Here is an 18,649-nt window from a genome sequence, read left to right on the forward strand (position 1 = left end):
CTTGCCCACAGGCATTCAGGATGCAACTATAACTGAAGTCTCACAGGACCAAATCTGACAATCAAACTGTTTGAAAGCTGTTCTTCTTTTGCATCTCAACAATAGCAATGGTCCCTTTGCTTTATTTCTTCACAACTCCTTAACGATGGAACATTCTTTATAGATTTTCCAGTCTATTAATTCATGGCTTGACAGTAGAATGTAGCATAGAAGTAAATGGTATGGGATCCCTTTATTCATGTCTTCTCAAAGTCTTCTATATTTATAGTGTCATTTTCATCTGGCCCTTCTAAGGAGTTTAGGGTAGCCTAAATCATTATTCCTTTTTAATCCTCATAGTTATCCTGAAAAATATTTTAACTAAGGCAGGAATCTTGAACTATTCACTGATAAGCTGTATAGCTAAGGAGAAACTTGAACCTTTGTTTCCTCACTTTTTCAACCTCATGTTACGAAAGCTCTAGGGATATTTGTAGATTTTTGAAAACAAATTTTAAACATTTTAAAGTGAAGAACTTTACATGCTGGATATTATTGTTTCAGATAAAGCTCTGGCAGCACTGTGGTAGGATGTATAGCTTATATATGATGTGTATCATTATTGATAGAACTATACAGTCTTTTGGATTTTCAGGGAAAAGAGGGTTTTGGGTGTGAAGAGTCCATGTTAGCATGTGCATAGATTAAGGGGTTTCCATATGTGCTAATAGGTGTCTGCCGAGATGAGTGATGTCTTGATGCAAATATTGTGGCTTATATATATACATATTCATGTCAGAAGAATGTAAAGCTGCCAGTATACATGAGGAAACATCACAGAGGATACCATGTGGATGTCATTGTGGTTTGTTAAAGTTGCTCCTGGTGCTTCAAATCTCAAACATTGCACAGCCTTAACAACTGATGCAGTATAAAAATATTTACAAGAACATCCATATTAATCTGAATTAATTTTGATTGGGCAAGGAAAGGTCGCTTTGTTTGCATAACCTACATACCAATGATTTATTTAGTTAAGTTCTATAAGTAGCTGTCTGGGTTGGTATGGCATACTGAATTGAAAACTAATTATTCTGGATACATTCATACATGGCTAAAACCTGATTTGTTTTTTTGTGATTTAATATGTTATAAACCTATCCTTTCTCTTCTGAAACCCTTGACATTTTCAAGGTCTGGTCATGGTACTGCAAATTGCATTTAGTTTATATCTAGAATGACTAGGTAAAGAAGAAAACCTAGCTTCTGCATTTTTATAACAATATACAGTATTAGAAGAAATCTCCATGTACTTTTAGCAAATTAATCTTTAAAAAATCAATTGCTTTTAAATTAAATGCAGTTAGTAAAGACAGTATAACAAGAGCACATGTTGACCTGTGTGGTGTATTATTGTGTACTTCTGACAAAAATATGTAGCCTTTGGTCTGTTTTCTGATTATTAGCAAGAGATAAACCTCCTTTCTGCATTTTCATGTAAAAGCATGCTTGGAGTAGAATGATGGATTTTATATGGAAGGAGTTGTTAACTTGGTTATGGATTTATCACAAAATTCTTTGTCAAATATGTGGACAGAATCTCGGTCTTCCTTAAATTTTAGTAAAAGCTACTAAACCATAGTCTATCTAATCATAATTTATCAAATAAATCACAATTTATTTGGTTTATAACAAAGCCACAAATAATGGAATAATGGCCTGTAAAACGAACAAACCAAAGCCTAATAGTCATACCATAATTTGTCTAATGTATAAACTATGTGGTTTGACTGCCTAAAATTCTAGGTCTGACTTCAGTTACTGTAACATTGCAACCTGAAAACTCTTTGGACTCAAAAACAAACAAGCATGTTCACATACTCTCACAAAATCAAGTTTGTCCTTATCCTGCTAAGTCTATGCTTGCATATAGTACTTATCTGCTAAACTAAAACCAAACAAACCATTATGTCTTAGTGTGCAGTGTGTACTGCACCCACATAAATTTGGTTGATTTGGTTTTGCAGGGAGTCAAAAGCCATGCAGCTATTGCAACTTGCTAACTGATTATTTTAGTTTAGCATATTGACTTTTACAGTTTGGAGCTAGCAGAATGGATTCAGACTTTCAAATGTCCCAAGGATTAGGAAGCATTCCAAGCAGACTGGGATCTCCTTGGGAACCTTGCTTTAGTCCTCATATTGTGGCAGCACCCTATAGTTGAGGTTATTGTTGTACAAAGCACTATTTAGAGAAGTGCGCGGGGAGAAAAGGTGAGTTGTGCCTTTTCTCACTGCCCTTTACTCTCGAATAACCTTCCAGAGCCTTGAAACCGAGCTGCTGCAGACGAAGAAGGAGAAGAAAGAAGTACAGGGTTTCACGCATACCTTTCCTCAGTAGTAAAAACCTGCCTTCTTTGGGAAAGCAAATTGGGGAGGGCGGGAAACCGCTCGGCGTTCAGGTTCTCCTCCGGCTACTCGTTTAGAATAGCTTCGATTAAGCAGAGCTTTAAGTAAAAGCCATAAAGAGACGCACCGGCAGCGATAAAGTAAATCAAAAAGCTTAAAGACCACGCCGGTAGGCGTGGCAGGACGGCACGTGGACTGGCGAGAGCTGCGGCAGCGGCGGCGGTGGCGATCTTGTTGCTATTTCTTAATCTAGGAAGAGGTACCGAGTGCTCTTGGCAGGAGGCGACGGGGAGCGTGCATCCGCCAAGGTACTGTAAAAGCCTTGCTGGGACTTGGGGTATAATTTGTAGTTGCATTAATTTTTGTATTTCTTCATCCCACAGCATAGTTAATTAATTGTACAGGAAATAAATAAAACAAAGAAAAAGTGAGACCGATAGAAGGATGCTCTGCAGCTTTCGTTGTGGCTCCCGCTGCTTTTCTTGGCATGAAATTCCACCCCCCCCGAGCACTTTATTTTGCTGAGTGAAATGAGGTTTATTCGTCTCCTCCCTCATTTATTTTGTCTAGAAACTCCACTGTGTCCTGTAAGGGGAGGGCGTAGATAGAGAATCAAAATGGTCCTGTTCCTACTCTGCTGGACGAGTAACATGCTGGCTGGCCGTTTTGAATTCCAAAAAACTGACATTCATTTTGTAAAGAGCAGCAAGGAAGCGCAAGCAAGCAAATCGGGGTGGTGATGGTGCTTTAAACTGCAGGTCGGAGACAGAGTAGGAGTATTTCGATATTGATAGGTCTCCTTTCTGCAGCAGCAGAACAAGAGGCGGCCTAGAATAAAGTTTATAACGGGCGGCCGTTTCGGTAGGCTGTTTCGAGAGCACAGACCTGATGCAAACAAAGTCGCTGCTGGACTGCCCCGTCCTAGCTATATCCTGCTCTTCACGCAATTCAGGAATAACGCTCTTTAAAGTTTGGTATCGACTTAAGAGCCCGAAGTTCGGGCTGACAGCCAAAGTTGGTTGCTTTTCCTCTTCTACTCTGATGTACAGTACAGTGTCTCTTCTTGGTATACCCAGATGTATATCTGCAAGCGGCATAGATGCTTATGTGACATGAAGAACTAGCAGTCATCATGATGATGATGTGAAGCTGGAGAAATAGGACCTGAGGTTCAAAACGGCAGTGGTTATTTTGAACTGTCCCTAGTATCCTCTAAAGGCGGGGTTGATTGGACATGGGGTGAGCTCACTTTTTAGCAGCTTTGCAGGAAAGTTACACGTTTCTCCAGCAGGGCAAAGGGAGCAGCCATCATAGTAAATAGATATCTGGATAAAACTGATGCTATGCTTGCAGGACAGGCTGGACTGGAATTTAAAATTATGTGCTCTGATAGCAAGCAGTTGAGATTGATTGCCTTTATAGTAAAACTCCTAAGAAGTGAAAAAAGCAGATTGGCAGATTTTTAAACTCCGCTAATTTTTTTTTTCTTAAAAAACACCTTGTATAAAAATGCCTCTTCTCTCTGTGTTACTGTGGAAGCCTTGCGACATAAATGAAAAATATGGCTAGGCAGTTTAACTATCAGAAGGAAAGTTTTAAATGGAGCTTTAAGCAGGATTAAATGGGATGTGAAACTGCTGTAAAGTACTGATGAAGCAATAAAATAGCTCAAAAAAGGGAAAATAATTGTAAGAAGAAAATGAAAGCTTTACAAGGATTATGGTAATGAACTTATAATAGATGATACGATGTAGTAATTATTTTCTTATTTACATCATTAACAATAATAATTTAACATTAATGCCTTAGTATTTTCTTATTTGCAGACAATGGCACATCTAAGACATTAGGGAGTAATTTAATAAACTAAAGTCATGAATAGAAAACACTAAACTATGCTCAGAAATCTGACAATATAAAGTGAAGGACAAAACAACCCCATTTGCTTTTATTATCTGTCTTTTATAATTCTTTTTATCATCACTTGCATAAAGGCATAGCAAAATCGTATAGTAAACCCATTTCTGTGGGTTAAAGAACCTTCACTATGAACAAATTTGTTTGAATATTACAGTCTCTTTTGGGGACTCTTTTAAATTAGCTTGAACTTTTTATGGAACAAAATTGAACTAGAATATAAAATTGTTCTCCTCTGAAGCAGCAACATTTCTCCTTTGATTATTAAAATTGAATTGTAATTTCACAATCTGGCCTCTTATTTGTTTACATTCCAAACAGAAAATGGGCCTTTTTCACCAGAGTTTGTCTTTAACATAATCATCTATCTATTGGAGACTGCTATGTAAGTGAGCTAAATTCTGTGAGGTCCCAAAGTAGTAAAAAATATGTTTCTAAACTCTAAATTGTCTGATAAAATCAAGAAAAGGAGATAACGTATTTTTATAGATAACAAAAGAAAACTCATAATTGCAAGTCAAACATTTTCTCTCACCTAATACACATGGAATTAAGTACTGTACATGTTGTTGCTCTTGATTTTTGGTGTGCTATAAGTTCATAACAAGACCTTTCTTGGGCAGTGTTTCTCCAGATGTAGAATAGTTGGCCACTTGGTGCTCTCCAGAAGGCAGAAATTCTCAGTTTCCATAAATCTCAGCTACTGTGACTTATAATACAAAATTAATACCACTTAGTTGTCCTGAAACACAACAATTCTACTCCAGAAAAACAAAGTCTACTTAACTACTGTATGATATTTCTCCCAAACTTTCAGAATCTTGCAGAATAATAGTTGCAGTTGGGAAAAAAATGCAGATGTGATATAATAGGGCTTGGAAAGAAGAATCATCTTGCAATGATACTCAAGATTTCCTTTGTTCAAATGCTTGTAGGGAAGCCTAGTATAACATAGTGATTAATATTGGATGTTTTGGACTGGCATTGGGAGACAGAGATTCTGATTCACCTTAGCCATAGATGTCCCTTGGGTGACTTTGGACCATATAAGTTGTCCAGAGTCCTGAAATGTATCAAGTGTGCTAGTGGGCACAATCCTATCAACTTCCAATCTAATCAGACTAGTGACTATCCGTATAAATAGTCCTTAAGTTATGACTATAATGAAGTTTGGTCATTAAGTGAGATGGCCTTGTTTAAGGACTCCCACCCCTTGCTCTCTCTAATGCGGCTGCTAAACAAACACAAAGGTTAAGTAGAGCATAGATTGTCTAGGAAAGTAGCTGTTCCCACCCACTGAAATACCTCATTCTCTTCTGCTTGCTCCTCAGGATCTTGCAGTCCTTCAGCTTACTTTCCATCCAGAGACCTAGGGGATATCAGGCTGGCTGGAGTTTGCAAGCTTTAAATGGCAAGAGGAAATCATGCCAGTCGCAGCTTGCAAGCTTCCACTGAGCAAGGGAAGATAAGGCCAGCTGGAATTTGCAACTTCCAATGAGCAAGAAGAGATCATACTGGCTGGAGTTTCCACTGTGGCAAATTCATGTTATTCTGCGATACTGTAAAGCAACTATCCCCAATGTTTCCATCTTTGTGGATTGGGAAGGGGAAGGGAATGGTTACGCACGAGCAGTTCCATTTGTTCACACGTGCACAAATGGAGCTAGGCATGTGCATGTTCATCTCTTCTGCAGCCCGGTTTCCAAACGTGTCAAGGTCCAGTAGTGGGCCATGGCCTGGGGCCTGGGGACCCCTGCTGTGAAGAGCTCGGTTTTTTTAAGAAGATTCTATTTGTTTATGGAGTATATGGAACTTCCTTAAAAAGAGAGCCCCTACAGCAGTGGTTCTCAACCTGTGGGTCGGGACCCCATTTGGGGTCAAACGACCATTTCACGGGGGTCGCCAAACCATGCTGTCCGCCATTTTTTCCCTTTTCCCTAGCTGTCCTACTCCCTCTTATTGGTGGCCACACCCACTTGGGGGTCACCACAACATGGGGAACTGTATTATGGGGTCACGGCATTAGAAAGGTTGAGAACCACTGCCCTACAGGTTTGTGAGAATAATACAATTTGCCAACAGCTGATTCTGTAAGAAAGCCTCTCTTATTGCAAAAAATATAAAGGTAACTTGGGAGTTGCCCAGCCCCAGAGTAGGCCGAGTCCTGCAAGTTGGGATGGGAAGGCAGCTGGAGGCTTGCAAACTGCAGATGGCCTGATCTCTCCTTGCTGGGTAGGAAGGAAGCGGGAGGCTTACAAGTTCCACCTGATTTGTGCATGTTATGGCCTGATCAGCCTGATCTCATTTGTTTGGATGAGTGGATGTAGGGAAAAATTGGGTCTGGGTGGGTGGGTGAACACTGCAATGTCCTTGTGATTGGCCATAGGGATGAATGATTTCAGAGGTGCTGCAACGGCTATAATTTTGAAACTAGATCATAGACCTTGGGGCAGAGCTCTGTTATAACTTCAAATAATTACTAAGCAACCAATTGTAAGTCAAGGATCTATATCAATGAAGAAAATTTAACCACCTTTGTCATTCTGTATAGTCTAATATCTCATTTTGACAAATTATTTTAGGATTACAAGTAGTCTTTTTCTTTTCTTTAGAACATACACTTTGGTAAGTTAATTTTTTTTGCTTAAAGATAATTTAAATTAGCTTCCTAGGGTTAATTGTTTTAATGCCTTAAAAAGCATCCTTCTTATAAGCAATACATCTATTAATTTGAATGACAGATTGTCGTTGTGGGTATTTGAAGACTATCTCTGGTGTGCCCTCACTTTGTGGACTTGTTTTTCCCTAGAGGTCTGTTTGGTACTAGTCTTGATATTTCTCTATAAAGTTGCCAAGAGAGGGCTATTCTGCACAGCATTTGATAGCTAATGTTGCTTGATAGTTGAGTATTTGAAAATGTTTACTTGTTTTAATTATTTTATTATGTTACTGTTTCGGGGTTTAATTGCTTTTAATGGTTTGGTGTTTTAATTGCTTTTAATAGCTAGCATAAACTACCATGTGTCGCAAGATTAGGCAGTAATGCAAGCATAACAGATACATACCATGGTACTATTCTGAGTAGCTGATGGCAGATAGAAGGCATCAACTCCATCAGAGTAAACAGGCTTAATTTTTAGCATTTTCCAATTTGCTCTTACTTTTGCCTTAGTTCTAATGTTCTCATCCATGTTATCATACTAAATAAGATGACTTTGATCACTTTTCTTCAAGTGATCAGAATATTGAATTGAAACAATTTTGTTTTTACTTGTATTCTTGGTGCTTTGGTATGATGGAGAACAATGCAGAAGCAAACGGAATTTGCTAAATTGTTATAAAAAGCAAAAATTAAAACATAAGCCATAATGAATAAATCAAACCTGAAGTTTTGAGATGTAGAGGTCCATTTTCAAATTACTGAACTTGCTGTCAGAGTGAGTTTAATATGTCACAAAGGTAACAACAAAAAAGTGTATTTTAATTGCAGGAGAGAGAAATTGATTTGTAGAACCAATCAATTGATTACTATAGAGATGCAGGCCATAAATTAAACCTAATTTGACCAATATTTTTTCTTGTTACAAAACCTATCCCAAATAAATTAATATTTAAGCCAAAAGAAAATTAAAATAATAAGTTGCAGAATAACTTGGCATAGATGAAAAATAGATTATGTTCAAGGTTTATTCATTCTTTGACCCTTACAACCTTTTTGGAACAAATATGAAGGCAATTTGGAAATAGACCTCCATTTGGTTTTCAATGTCAGACACTCGCAGATATAGAACTTTTATTGTATACATTAGAAAACTACATTATATTACTTTTCAACATAATCACCATTTAAATTAAGGCACTTGTTATAATATCTTACAAGGTTTTAAATTCCTTAATAAGTTCCCAAATCTGGGCTATGGGGTATGTGATCAAAACCATCCCAACGGAACTGCTTAAAAGTTCTTGGATACGTCTAGCGGCATGCAGGCGAGCATTATCATGAACCAACACTAACACCATGTGAAGATGCTAAAGGAGTACTGCTAGTGAAGTTCACGGAGCGTAGTTCAACCAACTCAGAAGTCTACTGTGAAACGTTATGAAAACTCAGACAAACCATCCATAACAAGCGTCAGGGCATGCTGACTTCCGGTGTGGTGTTGGTTCACAATAATGCTAATCCGCACACCGCTAGATGCACCCAAGAACTTTTAAAGCAGTTCCATTGGGATGTTTTTGATCAACCCCCCCCCATAGCCCAGATTTGGTGCCGAGCGACTACAACTAAGGAATTTCAAATCTTATAAGACGTTATGACAAGTGCCTCAATTTGAACAGCTATTATATCGAAAAGTAATGGAATGTAGTTTTCTAATGTGTATAATAAAAGTTCTGTATCTGCGAATGTCTGTCATTGATAACCAAACGGATGTTTATTTCCGAATTGCCCTTGCACATTCAACATTATCTTCAGGGACAAGGCAAGTAGGATTTCCTTAAATAAATATTTTTGGTAGCTATATAACAATCCTTCCTTTGATGATAGATTATTGTAACATGTTTGCTGAAAGCTATTTGAAAACTGCAATACCTTAGTAGCTGGACTATAATATCTTACTATCTGATGTTGAGTTTTTCTGATATAAAGGAAGATTATAACTTTAGTATCTATATGATACAAAATCTTAATTCATCTTTGAATACTATAACTTTTGTTACTAATAATCAGAAGTCTCTAATAACCCTGAACAATATAAATATTTTCTTTAACATTCAGTATATAAAGCAAGCTTCAGTCAGAATAATATTTGAGAGTTGATCAATATGGTAATTACAGTGCAACTGGGCAAATCCATGATTCAAATCTTCCATCAGCCATAGAGTTGACTGATTTGGAGCCTTTACTTTATCTCAACTCAATTCAACTTACTTACAAAGTCATTAGGATGCAATATCATCTTGCTGCCTTAGAGGAAAACTGAAATATAATTAAAAGAAGAATAAATATTAATAATTTCCTTATGTTTTCCAGGAAATAAAAGAAAAATCCAAAGAAAGTATAGATTTTGTAAATTTTATTCGTATAGTCTAAATGCAGAATATTACATAGTTATTCAGGGAAATCATAAATTAAATTATATATATGTGTCATTGTTTTGATAGATGAGACCAGTAGAAATAAGAACTGTGAGGCATTTGCTTTTCCTCAAAGAACAATTTTAATGGCTACATAACATCAGCATGAACATAGGTGAAACCAAGACTGGAAGTCCCCCCCCCAAAGGTTACAAATTAGAAGTTAAACTCCTCACTCACTAATTATGCAATAAATCACATTCTCCAATTAACATCTCTGGGGGGCTCTCTAACAGTAATTCTAGCCCGCCAAACACTTAAGTGATTTGACCTTGGTTCGCACAAGAAAGTTATTGTTTTGACTGAACTAGAAGAATGCATCTTCCCTTCCCCCATAGCTGTGGCAAGCCGAAAAACGAAGAAAGATGGCTGTAACCAAAGTAGTTTTGTAGGTTTGACAGTACGTTTACAAGAAGATAAATCTAGAATTTTCTGGAAGATAATTATCTAAAAAATAAATTAATTTTCAGTATGTTTATATATGTATATATGCTCATCCTAATGAGTCCTGGTGACGCAGTGGTTACTGCAGGCTACTTCTGCGAACTGCCAGCAGTTCGAGTCTCATTGGCTCATGGTTGACTTAGCCTTCCATCCTTCTGAGGCCAGTAAAATGAGGACCTAGATTGTTGGAGATGTAAAGCACTGAAGCGGCATATATGTCTAAGTGCTATTATTATTGCTATATCTGCAAATAGATAAAAACATGCAAGAGTTACCGCCAACTAAATATAGTTGAAAAAGCCTTCCATAATCTTGTATACATCTATAAAGATATTGATATTGTTTGTTAGCCTGTTAATATCTTCCTTGTGATCATGAATGAAATTCTTTTATCAAATAAGGTAGTTACAGAAAAATATAGTTCTCAGGGTTATCAAGTTAAGCAAGCAGTCTATTTCACCAGAATCTTTTCTTGACTTAAATGATAAAACACACTCATGAACATTTGCTTCCTAAGAAAGTGTAGTTAAGTTTAACCCATAATTTAAATGGCATACTTTTAAATATGTTGTTTTGATGCCTTTACCACTAAACATATGTTTATGGCATGAAATAAAATGTACAACTCCACATTTTTAGCAAGAGTGTCTTAGGATGTTGGTTTGGGCGAGCTTTTGTTTCATATATCACCTGCTTTCACAATCCAAAGCACTACTAAATGAGGAGTATTTGCCAACTCTAAAATGCTGAAAATGGGTAAATAACAATTCATCATATATCAATTGAAAAATAGACAAGAGACACACTAATTTACAGCATCTTAGTGATTGATTGTAGAATTACAAAACTGATCACAAGGTCGTAGAAATAGATGCGGTAGGTAATTTTGATTGTTCTTGTAGTAACTCCACAAGGTTATATTTCTTTTATTTTTGAAAAAAAGTATGTAAATAATGTACATATGTCGTTATATGATAATCGCAATACTCCCTTTTGGATTAAACAGTATTCCCCAAATGCAGAAAAGAAATAAAAATAAATCAGATATTAAAGTTATAAGATAAAGAAATGTATGGAAATAAAACTTAAGTTATACCAACACTATTAATTATATTTTGCAATTTCTTTCCTCGATTTCACTACATCTATGTACCATTTCATATAGTACCATTTGCACATGAAATTTCTCACTTCTTTTTAATGGTTTCATAAAAATGATCACAATTTTCTATGATCTAACCCTTATTTTCTTTTTGATCCATACAATTTTTCTTGATATATTTGCTTTATGATTTGATCCTCATTCATTATCTTCATGACCAAATTATCTCAGTGTATTTTATTACTAACCATTCGTGTATTTAGTCTACATTTTTATTCAGTTTATTTTTTACTCAGTCTCTTCTTCATGTATTATGCACATTTTCACAGCATTCAATTTACTTTTTGGGTATTGTTGATCTATCCAGATTTCACTTCCGTATAATAAATTGAATGAGAACAATTTTACATTCAGCCATTTCCTCCGCCACAAATCTTCATTGTTTGTAACAGACTATGAATATCTACTTACATTTCTACCATCATTGTATTTCTTAAAGATTCTCCATCCTTTCCCTCATATTTAGTATCCATTCTACTGAGGTACATGAATTCAGGTCTTTGCTATTATTTATCATTTATTATAATGCAATATTACAGTCTCACTGCCAGGAGTTTGATTCTCATTGCCTCAAGGTTGACTCAGCCTTCCATCCTTCCGAGGTCAGTAAAATGAGGACCCAGAGTGTTGGGGGCAGTATATTGACTCTGTAAGACTTCTTAGAGCAGCGGTTCCCAACCTTTTGGAAAAAAGATTATTCTATGGACTGGAGGGGGCGTGATTTCATTTGCTGCCTGCATCCTGCAGATAGGATTCGCTTGTTTGTTCAGCCCTGTTTCTGGCATTCTGTGAACTGGTGGCTGGGGACACCTGGCTTAGAAAGTGTTGTAAAGCACTATGAAGCAGTATATAAGTCTTAAGTGCTATTTCTATTGCTGTGGCTATGTTGAAATAGTTCAGCCCACTTTCTGTATCAAAAACAACTGCTTCGATCTCTGATAATTTTTTTTGGATCCTTACTCCTTGTTGCATTATTCAGTCTAATATTCTCTGCATATTATTTTGATTCTCAGATAACAATATGGCATATGCATATAAAAAGGTATACATACAATATTCACATTCCCAACCATGCTCTAATCACACATTCTTCACAGTCTACATTCTGATGTACTCAATATTTAATTTCATTTTCACATAGATGTGCGAAGTCTGTTCACTTTATCATATGCTTTTCTGGTTTGACTAACTGCAATGAACATTTTTTCTCAAATTCATATATTTTTCTGTGGCTTGCTAAAAAACCTTTGGAAAAAACTATACTGCTCATTGCTTTTGGTATCCATCTAGTCCATTGAGCTCTGATAGCTAATTTCATGGTTTTAGGCATAAGTCTTTCACATCAGCTCTTACCTGGCCTTTTAACTAGAAATGGAACTAAACATGAAAATGGAAGTTTTCACATGCAGAGTGTGAATCTTTCTGAAATGATATGATGTACATTCTCAAATGGACTGAAATCATTTGAATCTGCTTGAATTTTATATCTTTACCTGCACTTTTATATCTTTACCTGCTCTCAGCCAAATCAAAATATTTTTTACGGTCTTCCCAGGTAATAGAATGTAGGCCAGGCCTACATGATCAAAGAATGAGATCAAAGTACATAATCAAACTGTGAAAAGGATCTTGGAGTCCTAGAATAGGTTCTTCAACCGGTGGTTCACGTACTGCCAGTGGTACATTGGTACATGGCAGGTGGTATGCGGCCCTGCCCAGCTCAGTCAAGGGTAGCGGGGGAGAGAATGAGCCAAAGCTCAGGACTTGCCATGAGAGAGTCATCAGGAGTTGCAGGGCTGCTTGGGGTGAGGCAAAGGCCCTAGCATTGGCACTTCTGGCTCACCCGGAAGAGAAAGAAGGAGGAGGTGATGGAGATAGGAAGGGATATAAAAGGAGGCAGTTTGGACAGGAAAAGGAGAGAAGAAAAGACTCTGGAGAAAGGCAGAAGAGAAAAGGCTTTTCTCACAGAAGCAGTGAGAGAGACAGAGACAGAGAGGAAAGGATTTGGGAGGAACGTGTGTGTGTGTGTGTGTGTGTGTGTGTGTGTGTGTGTGTGTGAATGGGGAAGATATTGGAGGAATGTGTGTATGTGTGAATGGAGAGAATATTGGAGGAACATGTGTATGTGAATGGGAAGTGCCAGGTGAGCCGCGCTTTACAGGCCTATCGGCATTAGGATGGCTCCAAAGGAGGTAGCCGCAAGGGGGGGGGGTGTTGGGGAAGCCGAATTCAGCCCTGTTGGGATCAGGAAGGCTCTGAAGCAGTTAGTTCTAAAATCCATGGGCTGCTGCTGGGGAAGAAAATCAAAATATGGCAAAACAAGCATAGTCAATAATGGTTTATTGATTGCCAAGTTTTCCTCAGGTTTTCCTGTCCCTTCCTGGGTTATTAAAATCACATTGGCAAGGTCTGTCCGGAACATCTGGCTGCAAACTAGTCAACTGGATTTTAGCTTAGCCCCTTGTGCAATCCTAAGCCACATTCTGGAGGTAAGAGGATATAGTAACAGAAGAGAGCTGCAAAATTGTTTCGTTATTTATTCTTGCCTTTAGTAGTAATAACTATGTTCTTTGATGACTTTGCTAGCAACCTGCAGGCTATGAAATTTCCTTTCCCCCTTGGAGAAAGAATTCTGAAAATTAAAGGATATATGGATTGAGTTGTGGGACAGGAAAGGAAAGTACATGGACTTATGCTCTTCCAGTTGCTGATAGATGTGCCACAAATATTCTGTCTTAATACCTGCATGCTCGCAAGGCCCAAAGGTTATCTTCATTCTTCATAGGGTGGTATTGCAGATTAACTAGGTTTTCCGGATTCTCATTTTAAGGTGAATATCCTGAGCTACGGAGGTCTTTGATAATCTTCTTAAATACATAATAAAATAATGAGAACTAAAGGCTCAAAGGGAAGGCAGATTAGAAAGAATGAGACCTTTTGGGGTTTTCAATTCCCTTCCTGTTAAGAGTTCCTTAATAAGGTTTGCTCTTCCTTCCTAACATCAATAAAGGTGGTTTTTCCATAAAATATGTGAAGAGCTGTAATTAGTGATTTAACTATGTTTTCTTTTGGGCTGTGTTTTAATTTATATAATGTATGTTTAATCGAGGAGGGCTTGGAGAGGTAGAAATGGCCAATATGGAGGCTGCACCTTGTCCTCCAGATCTGCCTCCCCTGCAGATCTCTGGAGAGGAGGGAGTGGCAGGGTAGCTGTGTGAGGGAAGGCTGACCCAACAAAACAGCATCCTTACCACGCACAATTGGAAATCAGAATTCCCTTTCAAGAAGAGCCAGCCTCCTTTGTGCAGGACCTGGGAGTGCTGCTCCCCGCCACGTCCTTTTGCTCTCCAGAGATCTGTCAAGGCAGAAGTTGGACTTGGAGGAAACTACTTCCTGCAAATTTTCTGCTCCGTGCTTCCACACTCAGCAGTATCGTCCTCCACCTCCTGTTTTGCTGGAAGGGGGCACTGGACAGGGAAACACCAATGATGTCTGGGTTTGGGAGAAGAACATCTCCTTTGGAAGGCTGTGCACACACACACACACACACGCACGCACACACACACACACACACACACACACACACCATTCCAAGCTTGGAGACCTTTATCCATATTTGAGCTAGCAAACTGCCAATCATGCCTGGGCTTGAAGAGTAGGCCCTCTCCTTCCTCTGTGGATAAAAGTCCCCAAATTTGGAATGCAGTGTGTGTTTATATATGTGCATGCACTTGGCTGCTAGCAGTTTGGGAAGGCAAGGAGTTTGTGGAGGACTGAGTTGCCCCCACACCGAGTTAGCTGATGTGACTTGTTCCCTTCCAACCCAGCTGTCTCGAGTCAACTGTGTCCAGTGAGTGGCATCGAGCAGGCCATTGCCCCAGCCTTGCCTCCCCCTGCGACCCCTCACCAGCAGCCCCCCTGGAGGAGAGTTGCCCCCAAGCGTTGCCCACACAGAGCAGTGCAGCCAAGGACATGGCAGCCAGGTAGCGTAGACAACACTCTGCCCTCACGCCCCATCGCGCACAGTTGATGCTGTGGGGTGCGGGCAGAGGGCTGCCATGGCACTGCTGGGCTGTCATGGCGATCGGCAGGCCCTGGAGGCGGTGAGTGGCCCTGCGAGCAGGTGAGGTGGGGGTGGGGTGGGGCAAGGGCAGGGCCAGTTTTTGAGCACTCTAAAAGGTTTGCCATCACTGGTATAGAATCTCTTGCTTGAGCAGAAGAGATTAGAAGATCTCCAAGGTCTTTTCCAGCCCTGTTCTGATTGTTGTGGGAAGTTCTTTTGCTCCCTTAAACCAAAGCCATAACTTGGGTTTTATTTTGTGTTTTTTTTTGTTGAAGGGAAGTAGTTGGAACAATTCTACACTCTGTTCTGCATTTGGACAAACAAGTACAGGAAATAAAATTTTAGCTTTTTTAAAAAAAATAGGCATACTATGTATCTTACTTATAGCTAGTTTAAAAAATTCACTAGCAGTAGGAAAGATAAGACCGGCATTAGTCAGTGATTTCAAAAGATATTAATATAAAGAAAAGAAAATACAGATTAGCAACTCATATCAAATATAGTCAGTAAATGCATATTTGTACAATATAAATTACAATGTACAGTATAAGTTAGAAATACAGAATGCAGAGTTAATGAACACATTTATATAGTACTTAGTTTTTTGGAGTTGATTGAAAATTGTTTTAATGGATGATCAGTTTGTCTGTAGCTTATTTATAACTTAGAGGCAATAGAAATATATGCACTTTGATACATTTGTTTTTAGTTTTCCACAAATTGATGAAAACTATGGTGGGCACTTCAATTCCTAGTAGATGTATGAGGACTACAACACCTAGCATTCCAATTGGCATGGGCAGAGAAAATTTAGGGAATTAAACTAGTTTAGAATAAACTAGGTTGGGAAGATTTAATTGGATACTCCTACTTTTTATAAAAGCATTTCTGGATATTATAGAATTCATATGATATGACTATACAGCTACTATACCATAAAAAAGGAAACAAACATTTCACAAATCAAACCTGACTTCAGTTTCTTTTTTGTCATTTTATTTCTAGGACTTGCTATTGCTACTATATCATTACGTCATGTTTATTAGGATTGGTTGCACCATCAGCATGATGTGTAGACTGAATTTGGCATTTGACATATGGAATCCTTCTGAAGGACCTGGGATAGGCAGATGTTGTTTGATCTGGCATTAACAGTATCATAGCAGGACTGCAAGCTGTTCCAAGTAAAGCTCCTTTACTATTATTATTCTGTGCTTTAATGGGCTTTTTATTTCTTCCTTTTTCTCCTCAAGGTAGGAGATATTTTAGGTGCCACTGTCACATGTGCTTTGCTTCTGCTATTCATATGGTATGTTGTAATGTAAGGTAAGTTTAAATATTAGTCATAGCAGTTCTGAAAAATAAGTGTATTGATACATATTACATTTTTTGATTACTGAGCCATGGTTAAGAAACCAAGATGTTTCTTTCTTGAGCTCATTCTTGGAGCATGAATCTCTTAAAAGCTATTATAAAGTACTGTAATAATGGCTACCATCATTAAACATGGCTAAAGATAACCACTACTTCTGTGTACAGTGCTTGAAGCTAGAATGAAGGCTATAATAAAGGGGATTTGGATAACTTTAATAACATTTTAATTGATTTAATTAGTATTGTGTTAAACAATCCATTATTTCAGCTTCACCCTGGGACAAAGTTGAAATCGAACAAATGAAGGCAACACCAAATTCTCTGCAGGATCAAGTGGAGGGAAAGTCCCCTTATTTTATTTATAGGTGGCATTCTCTCTCTGTCCCTCTCCTGATACATTCATTCTGCCAGACTTTTAGTCCTTCATTTTTAGTTTTCCACTAATCACCTGCTCTTGAAATGGAGTGCTGTACTGTAAAGGCTGTGTTAGACTTCTGCGTTGCTGCATGTTAGAGAACATACATGTCTCTTGTTTGGAGATGGTTGCATAGCTGTTGCATTTATATTTCTGTATATGTTAATGTTCTGGTCAGGGGGCACTGAACAAAGCACCAGCAGGAAGCCAGACAGGATGCGCATCTGCACAGTGTACAGATGAGATTTGGGAGATGCGTTCAGCCTTTCTGCAACCATCTGGAACCTATGCTTACCCATCAATCCCTTTGCAGAGTAGGTACGCCTCAACACTTGGATAAGTCTAAATCAAATTTGACACTAAAGGAGGACAAAAGAGATAGCATACTGATTTTAAAAGAACTGTCTCCAACCAATTAGGGACAGCCTTCATTAAAAGTAAATATCTCTTCCAGCTCCCAGTTGTATTTTTAGTATTCTCTGACAAAACCCCTACTAATTTCTCATGAACTTTCAGTTTTCACAAACACTGGGACCCTAATTTGCCTTGACAAAATTTACATACCCATTTGGTTTAAAGAAATAAGTGGAAATTATGCAAAAAGGGGGGGGACATGTATTTCCATAGCTAAGCATAAATGTTTATTTGAAGTAGCTGAATGCTGATAGAATGTTTGGTATTTTTATCCATGGTGCCTATATTCTCATCAGGGAAGGATATTTTCTAAGTAATTAGAAAAGTGTTTTCTGCTTAAAATGTAACAAAAGGAGATTTGCCTGTGAATGCACACATACACGCACATATAGCAACTGTGAAGAAAGCATATAATGGCTGTTCTAAATCCTTGATTTTGGTAGTTTTTAATTACTGGTACATGATAATTTTTACAGATATTCCAGTGAATCATTTTGGCCACTGTGTTGTCATAGTTTATAATCAGTTTGAAGGTATGTGAACTACAGCTTCTTTGCATTAGTCTGCACTTTGGATCATTTGATGATTTGTCCATTTTGGCTTTGATTGCATTAGTTTGAATAGCTTGCATATGTTTCTTTTTCAACAATTTGTTTGACTTAAAATACAGATAGTCCTTGAATTATGACAATTGTGACTGGAACTTCTGTTGCTAAGTGAGATGGCTGCTAAGTGAGTTGTGCCTGATTTTATGACCATTTTTGACATTGATGTGAAGTGAATTATGGTGTCTGTTAGATGAAGCATATAGTCATAAGTGAACGTGGCTTCCCCATTGACTTTCCTTGTCGGAAACTGGCTGGGAAGATTGCAAATGTTATCACATGACCCCGGGATACTGCAACCATCTTAAATCCATGTTGGTTGCAAGTAATGTGATACAGGTACACTGCAATGATTGTAAGTGTGAGGACTAGTCGTAAGTCCCTTTTTTCAGCAAAAGTGTAGCTTTGAGCAGTTTCTAAATAAATAATTGTAAATCAGGGACTACCTGTAAATCTTTGCCTCCAGTTCTGTGGGAATAGATACTTGTGGACTTCATTCTGATGGCTCCTTATAGTTTGGCCAGTCAGCGTTTCAATGTCATTGCTGTTTGTGATTTTATCTTTATTATATGCTACAGTAGCACATTTTTCTGGGCCAAATTTGTTTGCTATATCCATGCTAAAAAAATTTTACAGTGTTTGTCGATAATTAGCTTTCAATTTCTGGATTTCCATAAAGCAAATTTCTTCTTCCTCATTATTATTATTGTATACATCAGATGTGATATATAT

General features: G+C 37.9%; 1 protein-coding gene across 3 annotated transcripts in view; it reads left to right on the plus strand.

Moving 5' to 3' along the window:
• The first annotated feature begins 2,331 nt into the window (after positions 1–2,331).
• Positions 2,332–18,649, plus strand: part of RARB (retinoic acid receptor beta) — a 458,555-nt gene continuing 442,237 nt past the window's right edge. Inside the window, exon 1 of one of the 3 annotated variants that reach the window (XM_039343681.1) lies at positions 2,332–2,695. The gene's annotated coding sequence lies outside the window, so the exon portion shown is untranslated. The remainder of the gene's footprint in view (positions 2,696–18,649) is intronic. The other 2 variants (XM_039343683.1, XM_039343687.1) reach the window with 2 other exon arrangements.

The sequence above is a fragment of the Crotalus tigris genome, unplaced genomic scaffold, assembly GCF_016545835.1.
Source record: "Crotalus tigris isolate CLP2741 ecotype Arizona unplaced genomic scaffold, ASM1654583v1 scf7180000017871.4482833, whole genome shotgun sequence".
Classification (NCBI taxonomy): Eukaryota; Metazoa; Chordata; class Lepidosauria; order Squamata; family Viperidae; genus Crotalus; species Crotalus tigris.